Source organism: Callorhinus ursinus, unplaced genomic scaffold, assembly GCF_003265705.2.
Source record: "Callorhinus ursinus isolate GAN/ISIS: 27379988/994484 unplaced genomic scaffold, GSC_fseal_2.0 scaffold1, whole genome shotgun sequence".
NCBI lineage: Eukaryota > Metazoa > Chordata > Mammalia > Carnivora > Otariidae > Callorhinus > Callorhinus ursinus.
This window is the reverse complement of record NW_027397063.1, coordinates 96,996,186-97,010,502: the sequence shown is the minus strand read 5'-3', so window position 1 is coordinate 97,010,502 and position 14,317 is coordinate 96,996,186. Positions and strand designations below refer to the sequence as shown.

The 14,317-nt window shown below is 40.7% G+C and overlaps 1 long non-coding RNA gene across 1 annotated transcript in view; it reads right to left on the bottom strand.

Moving 5' to 3' along the window:
- LOC112830161 (uncharacterized) overlaps nt 1–14,317 on the bottom strand; it is a 38,862-nt gene that overhangs the window by 17,760 nt on the left and 6,785 nt on the right. The window contains exons 3-4 of the long non-coding RNA XR_012380010.1: nt 8,103–8,225; nt 6,801–7,010 (exon numbers count right to left, since the gene is read on the bottom strand). This is a non-coding gene — a long non-coding RNA (uncharacterized lncRNA). The remainder of the gene's footprint in view (nt 1–6,800; nt 7,011–8,102; nt 8,226–14,317) is intronic.

Here is a 14,317-nt window from a genome sequence, read left to right as displayed (position 1 = left end):
CAAAATCTTTGGGATACAGCAAAGGCAGTCCTGAGAGGAAAGTATATAGCAATACAAGCCTTTCTCAAGAAACAAGAAAGGTCTCAAATACACAACCTAACCCTACACCTAAAGGAGCTGGAGAAAGAACAGCAAATAAAGCCTAAACCCAGCAGGAGAAGAGAAATAATAAAGATCAGAGCAGAAATCAATGAAATAGAAACCAAAAGAACAGTAGAACAGATCAACAAAACTAGGAGCTGGTTCTTTGAAAGAATTAACAAGATTGATAAACCCCTGGCCAGACTTATCAAAAAGAAAAGAGAAATGACCCAAATCAACAAAATCATGAATGAAAGAGAGATCACAACCAACATCAAAGAAATACAAACAATTATAAGAACATATTATGAGCAACTCTATGCCAGCAAATTAGATAACCTGGAAGAAATGGGTGCATTCCTAGAGATGTATCAACTACCAAAATTGAACCAGGAAGAAATAGAAAACATGAACAGACCAATAACCACTAAGGAAATTGAAGCAGTCATCAAAAATCTCCCAACAAACAAAAGCCCAGGGCCAGATGGCTTCCCAGGGGAATTCTATCAGACATTTAAAGAAGAATTAATACCTGTTCTCCTGAAACTGTTCCAAAAAATAGAAATGGAAGGAAAACTTCCAAACTCATTTTATGAGGCCACCATTACCTTCATCCTAAAACCAAAGACCCCATCAAAAAGGAGAATTACAGACCAATATCCTTGATGAACATGGATGCAAAAATTCTCACCCATATACTAGCCAATAAGATCCAACAGTACGTTAAGAGGATTATTCACCACGACCAAGTGGGATTTATCCCTGGGCTGCAAGGCTGGTTCAACATCTGCAAATCAATCAACGTGATACAATACATTAACAAAAGAAAGAACAAGAATCATATGATCCTCTCAATAGATGCAGAAAAAGCATTTGACAAAGTACAGCATCCTTTCTTGATCAAAACTCTTCAGAGTATAGGGAGAGAGGGTACATACCTCAGTATCAAAAGCCCTCTATGAAAAACCTACAGCAAATATCATTCTCAATGGGAAAAAGCTGAGAGCTTTTCCCCTAAGGTCAGGAATGCGGCAGGGATGTCCACTATCACCACTGCTATTCAACATATTATTAGAAGTCCTAGCCACAGCAATCAGACAACAAAAAGAAATTAAAGGCATCCAAATCGGCAAAGAGGAAGTCAAACTCTCACTCTTTGCAGATGATAGGATACTGTATGTGGAAAACCCAAAAGACTCCACCCCAAAACGGCTAGAACTCATACAGGAATTCAGTAAAGTAGCAGGATATAAAATCAATGCACAGAAATCGGTGGCATTCCTATACACCAACAACAAGACAGAAGGGAGACAAACCAAGGAGTCGATCCCATTTACAATTGCACCCAAAACCATAAGATACCTAGGAATAAATTTAACCAAAGAGGCAAAGGATCTGTACTCAGAAAACTATAAAATACTCATGAAAGAATTTGAGGAAGACAGAAAGAAATGGAAAAACGTTCCATGCTCATGGACTGGAAGAACAAATATTGTGAAGATGTCAATGCTACCTAGAGCAATCTACACATTCAATGCAATCCCCATCAAAATACCATCCACTGTTTTCAAAGAAATGGAACAAATAATCCTAAAATTTGTATGGAACCAGAAGAGACCCCGAATAGCCAGAGGAATGTTGAAAAAGAAAAGCAAAGCTGGCGGCATCACAATTCCGGACTTCCAGCTCTATTACAAAGCTGTCATCATCAAGAGAGTATGGTACTGGCACAGAAACAGACACATAGATCAGTGGAACAGAATCGAGAGCCCAGAAATGGACCCTGAACTCTATGGTCAACTCATCTTTGACAAAGCAGGAAAGAATGTCCAATGGAAAAAAGTCTCTTCAACAAATGGTGTTGGGAAAATTGGACAGCCACATGCAGAAGAATGAAACGAGACCATTTCCTTACACCACACACAAAAATAGACTCCAAATGGTTGAAAGACCTAAACGTGAGACAGGAGTCCATCAAAATCCTGAAGGAGAACACAGGCAGCAACCTCTTTGACCTCAGCCACAGCCACTTCTTCCTAGAAACATCGCCAAAGGCAAGGGAAGCAAGGGCAAAAATGAACTATTGGGATTTCACCAAGATAAAAAGCTTTGGCACAGCAAAAGAAACAGTCCACAGTACCAAAAGACAACCAACAGAATGGGAGAAAATATTTGCAAATGACATATCAGATAAAGGGCTAGTATCCAAAATCTATAAAGAACTTATCAAACTCAACACCCAAAGAACAAATAATCCAATCAAGAAATGGGCAGAAGACATGAACAGACATTTTTCCAAAGAAGACATCCAAATGGCCAACAGACACATGAAAAAGTGCTCAACATCGCTCGGCATCATGGAAATCCAAATCAAAACCTCAATGAGATACCACCGGACACAAGTCAGAATGGCTAAAATTAACAAGTCAGGAAACGACAGATGTTGGCGGGGATGCGGAGAAAGGGGAACCCTCCTACACTGTTGGTGGGAATGCAAGCTGGTGCAGCCACTCTGGAAACAGTATGGAGGTTCCTCAAACAGTTGAAAATAGAGCTAACATATGATCCAGTAATTGCGCTACTGGGTATTTACCACAAAGATACAAATGTAGGGATCCGAAGGGGTACATGCACCCCAATGTTTATAGCAGCAATGTCCACAATAGCCAAACTGTGGAAAGAGCCAAGATGATCATCGACAGATGAATGGATAAAGAAGAGTGGTATATATACACAAAGGAATATTATGCAGCCATCAAAAGGAATGAGATCTTGCCATTTGCAACGACGTGGATGGAACTGGAGGGTGTTATGATGAGTGAAATAAGTCAATCAGAGAAAGACATGTATCATATGACCTCACTGATATGAGGAATTCTTAATCTCAGGAAACAAACTGAGGGTTGCTGGAGTGGTGGGGGGTGGGAGGGATGGGGTGGTTGGGTGATAGTGATTGGGTAGGGTATGTGCTATGGTGAGCGCTATGAATTGTGCAAGACTGTTGAATCACTGATCTGTACTTCTGAAACAAATAATGCAACATATGTTAAGAAAAAAGAAAAAGAAGATAGCAGGAGGGGAAGAATGAAGGGGAGTAAGTCGGAGGGGGAGATGAACCATGAGAAATGATGGACTCTGAAAAACAAACTGAGGATTCTAGAGGGGAAGATGGTGGGGGATGGGTTAGCCTGGTGATGGGTATTAAAGAGGGCACATTCTGGGAAGACTGCCGCGTGGGATCGCTGCTGGTCGGCGAGCTTGGCCCGGCCCCGGCCCCTTGACCGTGGCAGTGGCCGGTGTGGCCCTGGCAGGCACAGGAGTGGCATGGTACCATGGCCGCATGAATGTCGTGGCACCCGAGGGCAGCCTCACCGTCTTAGCACAGGAAAATGTTGACTCTGGAGGGATGGGAGAAAAATTGTCCCTTCGTAAACAGCGCTTCATGCAGTTTTCTTCCCTGGAACATGAAGGAGAATATTATATGACACCACGAGACTTCCTCTTTTCAGTAATGTTTGACCAAATGGAACGCCTATCTTAATAAACAGACCCAAGTACAACAACTTAAAGGTCCAAACACGCCCCATTGCAAGCAAGGAGGAACTCTACAGGGGACTGGCCTGTGGGAAAGAGCAGCCAAAACAAGCAGCAGAGTACACACAACATACACCAGAAATACTTCCTGAAGCACCAGGCCCTGAACAGTGTATGACCACTTCATAATATAGTATTACTCTCAGAAGCAGGAAACTAACAAGCTTTCATAACATGCAAAAGACAGAAACCTAGACATAATGACAAGATGGACAAATTCTCCCCCAAAAAAAGATCAAGAAGAAACCACAGCCAGGGGGTTGCTCAAAACAGGTATAAGCAATATATCTGAACAAGAATTAAGAACAACAGTCATAATACTAGCTGGGCTTGAAAGAAGCATAGAAGACACTAGAGAAACCCTGCCTGCAGAGATAAAAGACCTAAAAACTAGTCAGGCCGAAATAAAAAATGCTGTAACTGAGATGCAAAATTGACTGGATGTAATCACAACAAGGATGGAAGAGGCAGAGGAACAAATAGGTGATATAGAAGATAAAATCATGGAAAATAAGCTGAAAAGAGGGAAAGAAAACTATTAGATCACAAATATAGACTTAGGGAACTCAGCGGTTTCACAAAGTGCAATAATATCCATATCATAGGAGTCCTAGAAGAAGAGAGGGAAAAGGGGGTAGAAGGTCTATTTGAACAAATTATAACTGAGAACTTCCCTAATATGGGGAAGGAAACAGTCATTCAAGTCCAAGAGTGCACAGAGAACTCCCCTCAAAGTCAGCAAAAACAGGTCAACAACACCAAGACATATCATAGTGATACCTGCAAAGTACAAAGGTAAAGAGATAATTCTGAAAGCAGCTAGGGACAAAAGGTCCTTAACCTACAAGAGTAGACAGTTAAGGTTAGCAGCAGACCTTTCCACAGAGACCTGGCAGTCCTGAAGGGAGTGACATGATATATTCAATGTGCTGAATGGGAAAAATATGCAGCCAGGAATACTATATCCAGCAAGACTGTCATTCATACTAGAAGGAGAGAGTTTTCAAGACAATTGCAAAAACTAAAGGAGTTCTTGAACACTAAACCAGCTCTGCAAGAAATACTAGAGGACCATTTGAGCAGGCAAGAGAGACCAAAAGCAACAAAGACTAGAAAGGAACAAAGACAATCTACAGGAACAGCGACTTTACAGTACTAGGAGTGCTAACCGCGGCCATCAGACAAAAATAAGAAATACAAAGCATCCAAACTGGAAAAGAAGTAAAACTGTCCCTATTTGCAGATGACATGGTACTGTATACGGAGACCATAAGGACTCCACCAAAAAACTGTTAGAACTAATAACTGAATTCAGTAAAATCACAGGATACAAAATTAATATACAGAAATCTGTTGCATTTCTCTTCCCTAATTACAAACTAACAGGAAGAGAAACCAAGAAAACAGTCTCATTTACAATTGCACCAAGAGAATAAGATACCTAGGAATAAATTTAACCAAGAAGGTGAAAGACCTGTACTCTGAAAACTGTAAGACATTGATGAGAGATATCGAAGATGATACAAATAAATGGAAAGGTATACCATGCTCATGCATTAGAAAAATTAAATGGTTAAGAGCCAAGATGTCCGTCGACAGATGAATGGATAAAGAAGATGTGGTATATATACACAATGGAATATTATGCAGCCATCAAAAGGAATGAGATCTTGCCATTTGCAGCAATGTGGATGGAACTGGAGGGTGTTATGCTGAGTGAAATAAGTCAATCAGAGAAAGACATGTATCATATGACCTCACTGATATGAGGAATTCTTAATCTCAGGAAACAAACTGAGGGTTGCTGGAGTGGTGGGGGGTGGGAGGGATGGGGTGGCTGGGTGATAGACATTGGGTAGGGTATGTGCTATGGTGAGCACTGTGAATTGTGCAAGACTGTTGAATCACAGATCTGTACTTCTGAAACAATGCAACATATGTTAAGAAAAAATAGAAGAAGATAGCAGGAGGGGAAAAATGAAGGGGATTAAGTCGGAGGGGGAGACGAACCATGAGAGACGATGGACTCTGAAAAACAAACTGAGGGTTCTAGAGGGGAGGAGGGTGGGGGGATGGGTTAGCCTGGTGATGGGTATTAAAGAGGGCACGTTCTGCGTGGAGCACTGGGTGTTATGCACAAACAATGAATCATGGAACACTACATCAAGAACTAATGATGTAATGTATGGTGATTAACATAATAAAAAATTACAAAAAAAAAGAGGGCACATTCTGCGTGGAGCACTGAGTGTTATGCACAAACAATGAATCATGGAACACTACATCAAAAACTAACGATGTAATGTATGGTGATTAACATAACAATAAAAAATAAAAAATAAAGAAATGGATATCTAGAAATCTTCTCAAGTGGCTACCCTCAGAATGGAGAAACTGATTTATAATTTGCTCCAATTATTAACCATTATTTTATTCTCTCTATAGGAATGACTTATTGAGGGATGCCTGGGTGACTCAGTTGGTTAAGCAGCTGCCTTTGGCTCATGATCCCAGGGTGCTGGGATCGAGTCCCACATTGGGCTCCCTGCTCAGCAGGGACCCTGCTTCTCCCCTGCCTGCCACTCCTGCTTGTGTTCTCTCTGACAAATGAATAAGTCATTTTTTTTTAAAAAGGTTTTACTTAATACTTGATTACCTGAACCACAGGCCTAACTTAGGGAACATACCTGTGAGACCATCTCCGGAAGTGAGTTTAACTGAACTAATTCCTTGTCAGGACTGAGATTGGCTTGACAAGATGGAACAATCTCGGGGAGCCTGGGTGGCTCAGTTGGTTGAGCGACTGCCTTCGGCTCAGGTCATGATCCTGGAGTCCCGGGATCGAGTCCCGCATCGGGCTCCCTGCTCAGCAGGGAGTCTGCTTCTCCCTCTGACCCTCTTCCTTCTCATGCTATCTCTCATTCTCTCTCTCAAATAAATAAATAAAATCTTTAAAAAAAAAAAAAAAAGATGGAACAATCTCCAGACTCAGTTGTTAGTTCCCTCTTCAGAAACTTTCCTGGAAGTTTCACATATTATCAGGACCCAGTGCTGGCCTCCGAAAATGTGCCACGATGGCATATTAATTATTTTGAATATAGCCAATGTAGGAAGAACAGTCTGACCTTCCTTTGTCTCCAGAAAGCATGAAATAAATCTCTCATGTGAAAGGTACCGTCCTGGGGCACCTGGGTGACTCAGTTGGTTAAGTGACTCTTGGTTTTGGCTTGGGTCATGATCTCAGGGTTGTGGGATTGAGCCTCAGTGCAGAGTTTGCTGGAGATCATCTTCCCCCACTGCCCCCCTCCATGGGCACACGCACATGCTGGCTCTCTCTTAAAAAAAAGTTACCCCTCCCTACACCAGGAGGTAGAGAGACATTCTTATCAGAGACAGGGAATTCAGGGCCAGAGAAGCCTATATACACAAACCTTGTTACTTTTACTGATTTACTACCCCAGCCCAGATTCTGTTTAGAATTCCTTACTAATGTAAGTTTTCTTTACCCTCTAATATTCCTCACAGATTTAGGTTTCTTTGTCTAAAACATATGAAAGCTGCATGCACTGGTCATTGCTTTGGGTCTCAGTTTCATTTTTGAGTCTCTGTATGCACATCATAAAACTTCCTTTCTCTTGTTAAATTGCTAGACAATCTAGAAAAACCTTGAAGGAAAGAGTAAAAATTTTCCTTTCCCAAACCAGTGATCAAGGCTCCTAGGCCTACCCTAGTGGCCCCACCCTGACAAGACAGTCCAGATTCCTGCAGGCAGATGCCGTGAATCCACTCTAAACACCTGGACATTCCTGACACCCTGTTCCAGATCTCTGGCTACCCTGATCTCCATGGCCTATGCCTGTACGGTATGTACCCTGTCAATTGGCTTTGGGCAGCCAAGGGCTCTCTAGGCCAGTGAAGCTCTGGCTGGTCCCCAGCCACCTGCATCACCTGTGCAGTGGGAGTCTAAGTCTTAAGTCCACTTAAGATATTCCTGAAGTGTCAGCTTTAAACTAGTGCTATTCAGCCCACATTTGGACTGGTTGCCTGATGAGGTCCAGGATTCCAGCTGTATCTCATTGGAGGATACCTATGCCAGTCAGATTGGCTCAACCCTAGCAATGTGGTCCCGTTTCCTCCAATTCTGCCTTGAGGGGGAGTATGTGCATTGGTGTAGGTTAGGGCTTGGAACTGGGCAAATGCCAGGTACCACTAATAGCCTGCTCCTGTGACCTGGGCTGGCCTAACATTGCCGAGTTCCGGATTCCTGGCCATCCTGACCTTGCTCCCCTGCACAAGCAGTGTGCACCCTGTCAGCCACATTTGGCAGCTACAGCCTCTCCCCAACCATCTACATTTCATAGGGTAAAGGGAGCCCGCTGCCCCAAAATCAGAGGTAGCCACTGAAATGTACACCCCATTGTACTTACCGGTTGTAGGGTTCCTAGGTTTCTGTACCTGTCAAGGCTCCCATGTGTCTCTTACTGAAAGGTATCTCAGCCATTTCATTCAATTTAGCTCTGGTAAGGCAGGCCAGATCCCTCCTGCCCTGCCTTTAGGGGGAACATGAACATTGGAATAGGTTAAAGCTTGGAATTAGGCAGATGCCTTGTACCCCCAAGACCCATTCCTGCGACCAGGTTTCTCTTGACACTTTCCCTGTAACAAGTCCATGGCTACTCTGACCACTGTGGCCAGCATATGCAACTATATGCACCTCATCATCAGGCCTCCATAAGAAATATTTGGAAAAATACTTCAAAAGGCAGGAGGTCAATTGCAAACGTTGCTCACTAACTCTACCAAAATTGCCCAAGAGGTGGCTTAGGTGTACAATGGATTATAATAAATTTTCTGAGGATCCCTGGAGACCTATGGAAGACTTAGTCCAGACAAAACTTATAATTAAGGAAACTCCAGATGTTGGCCTGATCACCCAATGCGGTGAGTTATAGCCTGTATTTTAAAAAGCAATAAAAATTTTTTTCAGTGCACTTCTTAGAAGCACGAAGTAACATGCCAATAGACAGAAAAGTACTAGAAACAAAAGTAATCTCCAGAGAAGGAAGAAACCCAGGTCCTTTGTTCCCTAAAAGCACCAATCCACACCTTACGGACAATGAATACTTGAACCCTTTCACCCTGGTAACTAACTTACTAGAGGCTAGGCCCAGGAAAAGAGACAAAATGACAACAAATGATACTATGAAACCAATCAGAGTGACTGAAGGGAGAGATTGTAACAGGTAAGAAATGACAAAAACTAAAATGGAATTCCAACAAACAGACCTGGACCCAGAAATCCAGTGGCTATGAAAGTTAGGCTCCAAAGGAAGACAAAACCTGATCCTTACAGGAGCAGAGATTGTGCAACTTGGGTCCATGAGTACTGATGGTAAATTTAATCAAAACTTTCAAGCATTTGGAGAAAATACTACTAGTTTACAAGGAATTTGGTTTGGCTGGGTAGCAGCCACCTAAAGATTAAGATGGCCTGGGGGCGCCTGGGTGGCTCAGTTGGTTAAGCGACTGCCTTTAGCTCAGGTCATGATCCCAGGGTCCTGGGATCGAGCCCTGCATCGGGCTCCCTGCTCAACAGGGGGCCTGCTTCTCCTCCCTCTGCCAATCCCACTGCGTGTGCTCTCCTGCTCTCTCTCTGCCAAATAAATAAATAAAAGCTAAAAAAAAAAAAAAAAGATTAAGATGGCCTATATGTAGTATATTATTCCTTCAAACATCTCTTTGGAAAACGGCATGGGAAGCTAAGACAATAATGAAATAGGCCTTTGACTATGATTTATAATAGAGGACAGACACCCTCACTGCTCCAGAACAAATTTAAAAGTCATCCTAAAAGCTGAACCCCCACAGACAAGAAAGCATTATTTATAGTATTTGCAGGAACCAGAAACACTGGAGAGCTGATTGACTTGATAAGAACAGCTGAGGCACTAAGTCAAGATAAACGCTTTTTCTTTAACACGCATGTATAGAGACAAAACAGGCCTACACCGAATATAAATAGACCTCATCAAAATAGACCATATAGACCTAAATCTCCAAGGTCCTTTTGGCCACATAAACCACTTAGACCACCCCACTTTAACAAAATTATAAAGATAGAAACACAAATAGACACCCCAGAAACCACAACTGTGGCAGAGAAATGGAAACCAATGTTTTAGAGTAAATAGACCTACAGAAAATTGATGCATAGACCCATTAACCCATTTACTGTCATACCAACCCCTTTATAAAAAACCTAATCCATTACTAGACAAGTCACTGATAGCTGAAGTAGAGCACACCACTGAGCCCTCCTGGCCCATACTGGAGACTGGTGCATAGTTTGTGCTGGCCATATCAATAGAAACACCTTGGTAAATAAGAATATTACATACACTACCGTGTTGCTAGATATAGGGTTCATAACAATGATACAAGGCTAGCCCACTCATCTACAATAAACCTAACAACAAAAAAGGACTAATGAAAGATTAGGAGGAAAATTAACCCCAGGGACATGGGTATGGAGATTCCTAACAAGAGATGATAGACCACCCACTGAGGTTAAATGCCTTCTAATTTCCCAATACACAAAACATTCCTGGCACGGATGTAATAGAACATACTCAAAATCAGGAAAACCTTCAGGAACTCCTAGAGGAAAAAATTAAAGTGCCTACTATTTCATTACATAATAGCCCAATCTGGACTGTTAAAAAGCCAGACAGGCCATATCATTTTACAGTAGATTATAGGAATTTAAAAACTCTCCCCAAACTGAGGGAGCACTCTGGGATATAGGCACCATCCTAACCAATATCACCACCGGATCCAGACTTTATGACACAGTGAGAGACTTATGTGACATGTTCTTTGCTATTTCAATTGAGGAGGAGAGCCAACCCATGACTGCATTTCCGTGGGAAGGCAGAGGAGATCAGTTTGCTGTGCTACCACAAGGGTACCTTAGCAGCCCAGTAATGGCCCACAACCTTCCAACACAAGACACCCAGGCCTTTGATGAAAACACACACAAAACCCAGTATTTCCTATATATTGAGGACATCCTTATTTATGGCAATAACTAGGAAAAACAGGCTAGTAAAAAAAAAAAAAAAGAGTTAACTGAATTCCCTACACTCAGAAAATGAAAAATTGACCCAGGTGAGGTCTGAAGACCCCATACCACAGTAAAAGTTCTAGGCAAAATTTGGTTCTCTGAAGGCATAAAAATACCACACCCGGTCATAAACAATATAGATTGCATATCAACTCCTACCACAAAAGAAGCAGCTCAAACTGATGGGACTGTTTGAATATTGGCCACAGCACATACCATCTATGGGGATAATATTAAGACACATTTATGAAATAAAGAGGAAGAGCAGGGAATTTAGATGGGTAGAGACTTAAGATGCAGGCTTTATTTATTTGAAAAATGCCGTCAGAATGTTTAGACCTGGGCACCAGCTAATGAGGACTGTAAATATAAACTAGAGTTCCTACACTCAAGAGAGTTTGCAGCAGCATCGCTGTGGCCTGAAACACCACAGAACCCCAAGTTTTACCTGACTGGGCTTTACACTATGGAGTTCCCATTGTCTGAGAACATACACCAAGCAATTGAAAGGCTCGTCTAAACATACGATGAGGCCCTAGAAAATACACCTCTCCAAATCAGCCCCTGCTAGGCCATACCTGGCAGGTAGCCCTGGCTGGGGCCAGGGCCCCTCCAAAGGGATTTCTGCTCTGAGGCAGAAGAGATAACCCCACACACTGGCACACTTGCAGTTCCAACAGCTGGGCCTCCTTGCTGGCTGTGCAGGGATGAAGCCTTGCCATTGCTATACCTGCAGCTCTTATAGAGACTAATTACAGACAGGCTGAGTACCAGCCCCACCAGACAGATTCCACAGTGGCTGCAGTTAGGCCTCTCATCAGCACAGGGAGCAAACCCTGCCCACAGCACCAGGAGTAAGTACACTGGGTCAGTAGAGCTGGCTGGGCTGAAGACAAGCCCCACCCACTAGCACGTCCACAGCAATCACAGCACAGCCACACAGAAGGGTGCAGGCAGTCCACACAGGGAATGCCCCTGGGGCACCTGATTCTGGTGAGCCGGGGAACTGCACTACAGGGTACTACAGAACCTCTTCTACACAAGGTCATCACTGTCAAGACCAGGAGACACAGCTGATCTACCTAGTACATAAAAACAAACACAGAGAGAAAATGAGGAAACAAAGACCAAATGAAAGAACCAAAAACAATACTACAGAAAAAGAGCAAAACAAAATGGAGATAAGCAATATGCCTGACAAAGAGATTAAAGTCATGGTCATAAAGATACTCCCAGGAGTTGAGAAAAGAGTGGAAGAACTCTGAGAACTTCAACAAAGAGATAAAAAATATTTTAAAAGGACCAGTTAGAGCTAAAGAATAAATGAAATAAAATTTAAACTAGAGGGAATCAACCACAGATTAGAAGATGCAGAAGAATGGATTTTTCAGCAGAAATTTTGTAGGCCAGAAAAAAGTGGCATGATATATTCAAAGTGCTGAAAGGAAAACAACAACAACAACAAAAAAACCCCAAAAACTACAACTGAGAATACTCTATCCAGCAAGGTTATCATTCGGAATTGAAGGAGAGATGAGGCATTTCTCAAACAAAAGTTTGAGAAAGGCGTTCACCACTAAACAAGACTTATAAGAAATGTTAAAAGGAATTCTTGGAGAATGAGAATTATGAAAGAAAAAAAATCTGTAGTAAAAAAAAAACATATAGTGAAGGTGGATGACTAATTACTTAGAAAGCCAGTGTGGAGGTTAAAACACAAAAGTAGTAAAATCAATTATATGTACTAAAATTAGACAAGGGATACACAAAATAAAAGGATGAAAACTATGACCTCATTTACATGAAATGTTGAGGGGGTAGTAAAAATTTAGTGCTTTTAGTTCGTGTTTGAACTTAAGCAACATCAACTTAATATAGACTGCTATATACATGCAATGTTATTTATGGTAACCACAAATCAAAAGCCTATAATAGATAGACAAAAAAATAAAAAGAAAGGAATCAAAGCATAACACTAAAGCCATCAAATCACAAAAAGGAGAGCAAGAAAAAGAACGAAAAGAACTACAGAAACAATTCAGAAAATAATTACCAAAATGGTAATAAGTACATGCCTATCCATAATTACATTAAAAGTAAATGAACTAAATGTTCCAATCAAAAGAAATAGGGTAACTGGGTAAAAAAACAAGACCCATTTATATGCTGTCTCCAAGGGACTCACTTCAAACCTGAAAACACATACAGTCTGAAAGTAAAGGCATGGAAAACAATATTTCATGCAAACGGAAGGGAAAAAATCTAGGGTAACAATACTAGATTGGACAAAATACTTTATTGGACAAAATAGACATTAAAACAAAGACTGTAGCAAAAGAGAAAGAAGGGCATTGCATAATGATAAAATGATCAAGAAAACAAGGGAACATAAAAATTATAAATGTATATGTACCCAACACAGAAGCACCTAAAAACTTAAAGCAATATTAAGAGGCATAAATGGACAATCTGACAGTAATATAATAACAGTAGGGGACTTTAACACTTAACAAAGGACAGATCATCCAGACAGAAAATCCAACAGAAAATTAAGCCAACAGTGGCTTGGAAAAACACATTATACTAGGAAGAGCTAATAGATATATTCAGAACATTCCATCCCAAAATAACAAATTACACATTTTTTTTCAAGTTGCACATGGTACATTCCCCTGCATAGATGACATATTAGGCCACAAAACAAGCCTCAAAAAATTTAAGAAGACTGAAATCCTATCAAACATCTTTTTTGGTCACAGCAATATGACTAGAACCAATTACAAGAAAACAACTGCATAAAATACAAACACATGTAGGTTAAACATGATACTAAAAAAAAAGAAATGGGTCAAAGAAGAAATCAAAAGAAGAAATTAAAAATTACATGGAGACTAATGGAAATGGAAACAAAATGATACAAATATTTTCAAGACAGCTAAAGTAATTCTAAGAGGAATGGTAATAGCAACATAAGCCTACCTCAAGAAACAAAAAATTCTCAAAACAATTGAACCATACACATAATGGAACTAGAAAAAGAAAAACAAAAAGTCCCAAAGTTAGTGGAAAAAAGGAAATAATAAAGATTGGAGCAGAAACAAAAAGATACTAAAAAAAAAAAAAAGTCTGATTAAAAAGGGGAGCTATTTGAAAAGATAAAATTGATAAATCTTTAGCAAAAATCACCAAGGAAGGAAGGAAGGAAGGAAGGAAGGAAGGAAGGAAGGAATAACATCAGACAACACAGAGACAAAAAGGATTGTAAGAAAAATATGAAAAATTAAATCCCAACAATATTGACAACTTAGAAGAAATAGATAAACACCTATAAACACACAATCTTCTAAAATTGAATTAGAAAGAAATAGAAAATTTAACAAATTACAAAAAAGGAAATGCAATCAGTAGAGAAAAAAACAAAAAACAAAAAAACCCAAAAAACCTGCCAGAAGCAAAAATCCAGGACAGATGACTTCACAGGTGAATTTTCCCAACATCTGAAGAAGAGTTAATACATGC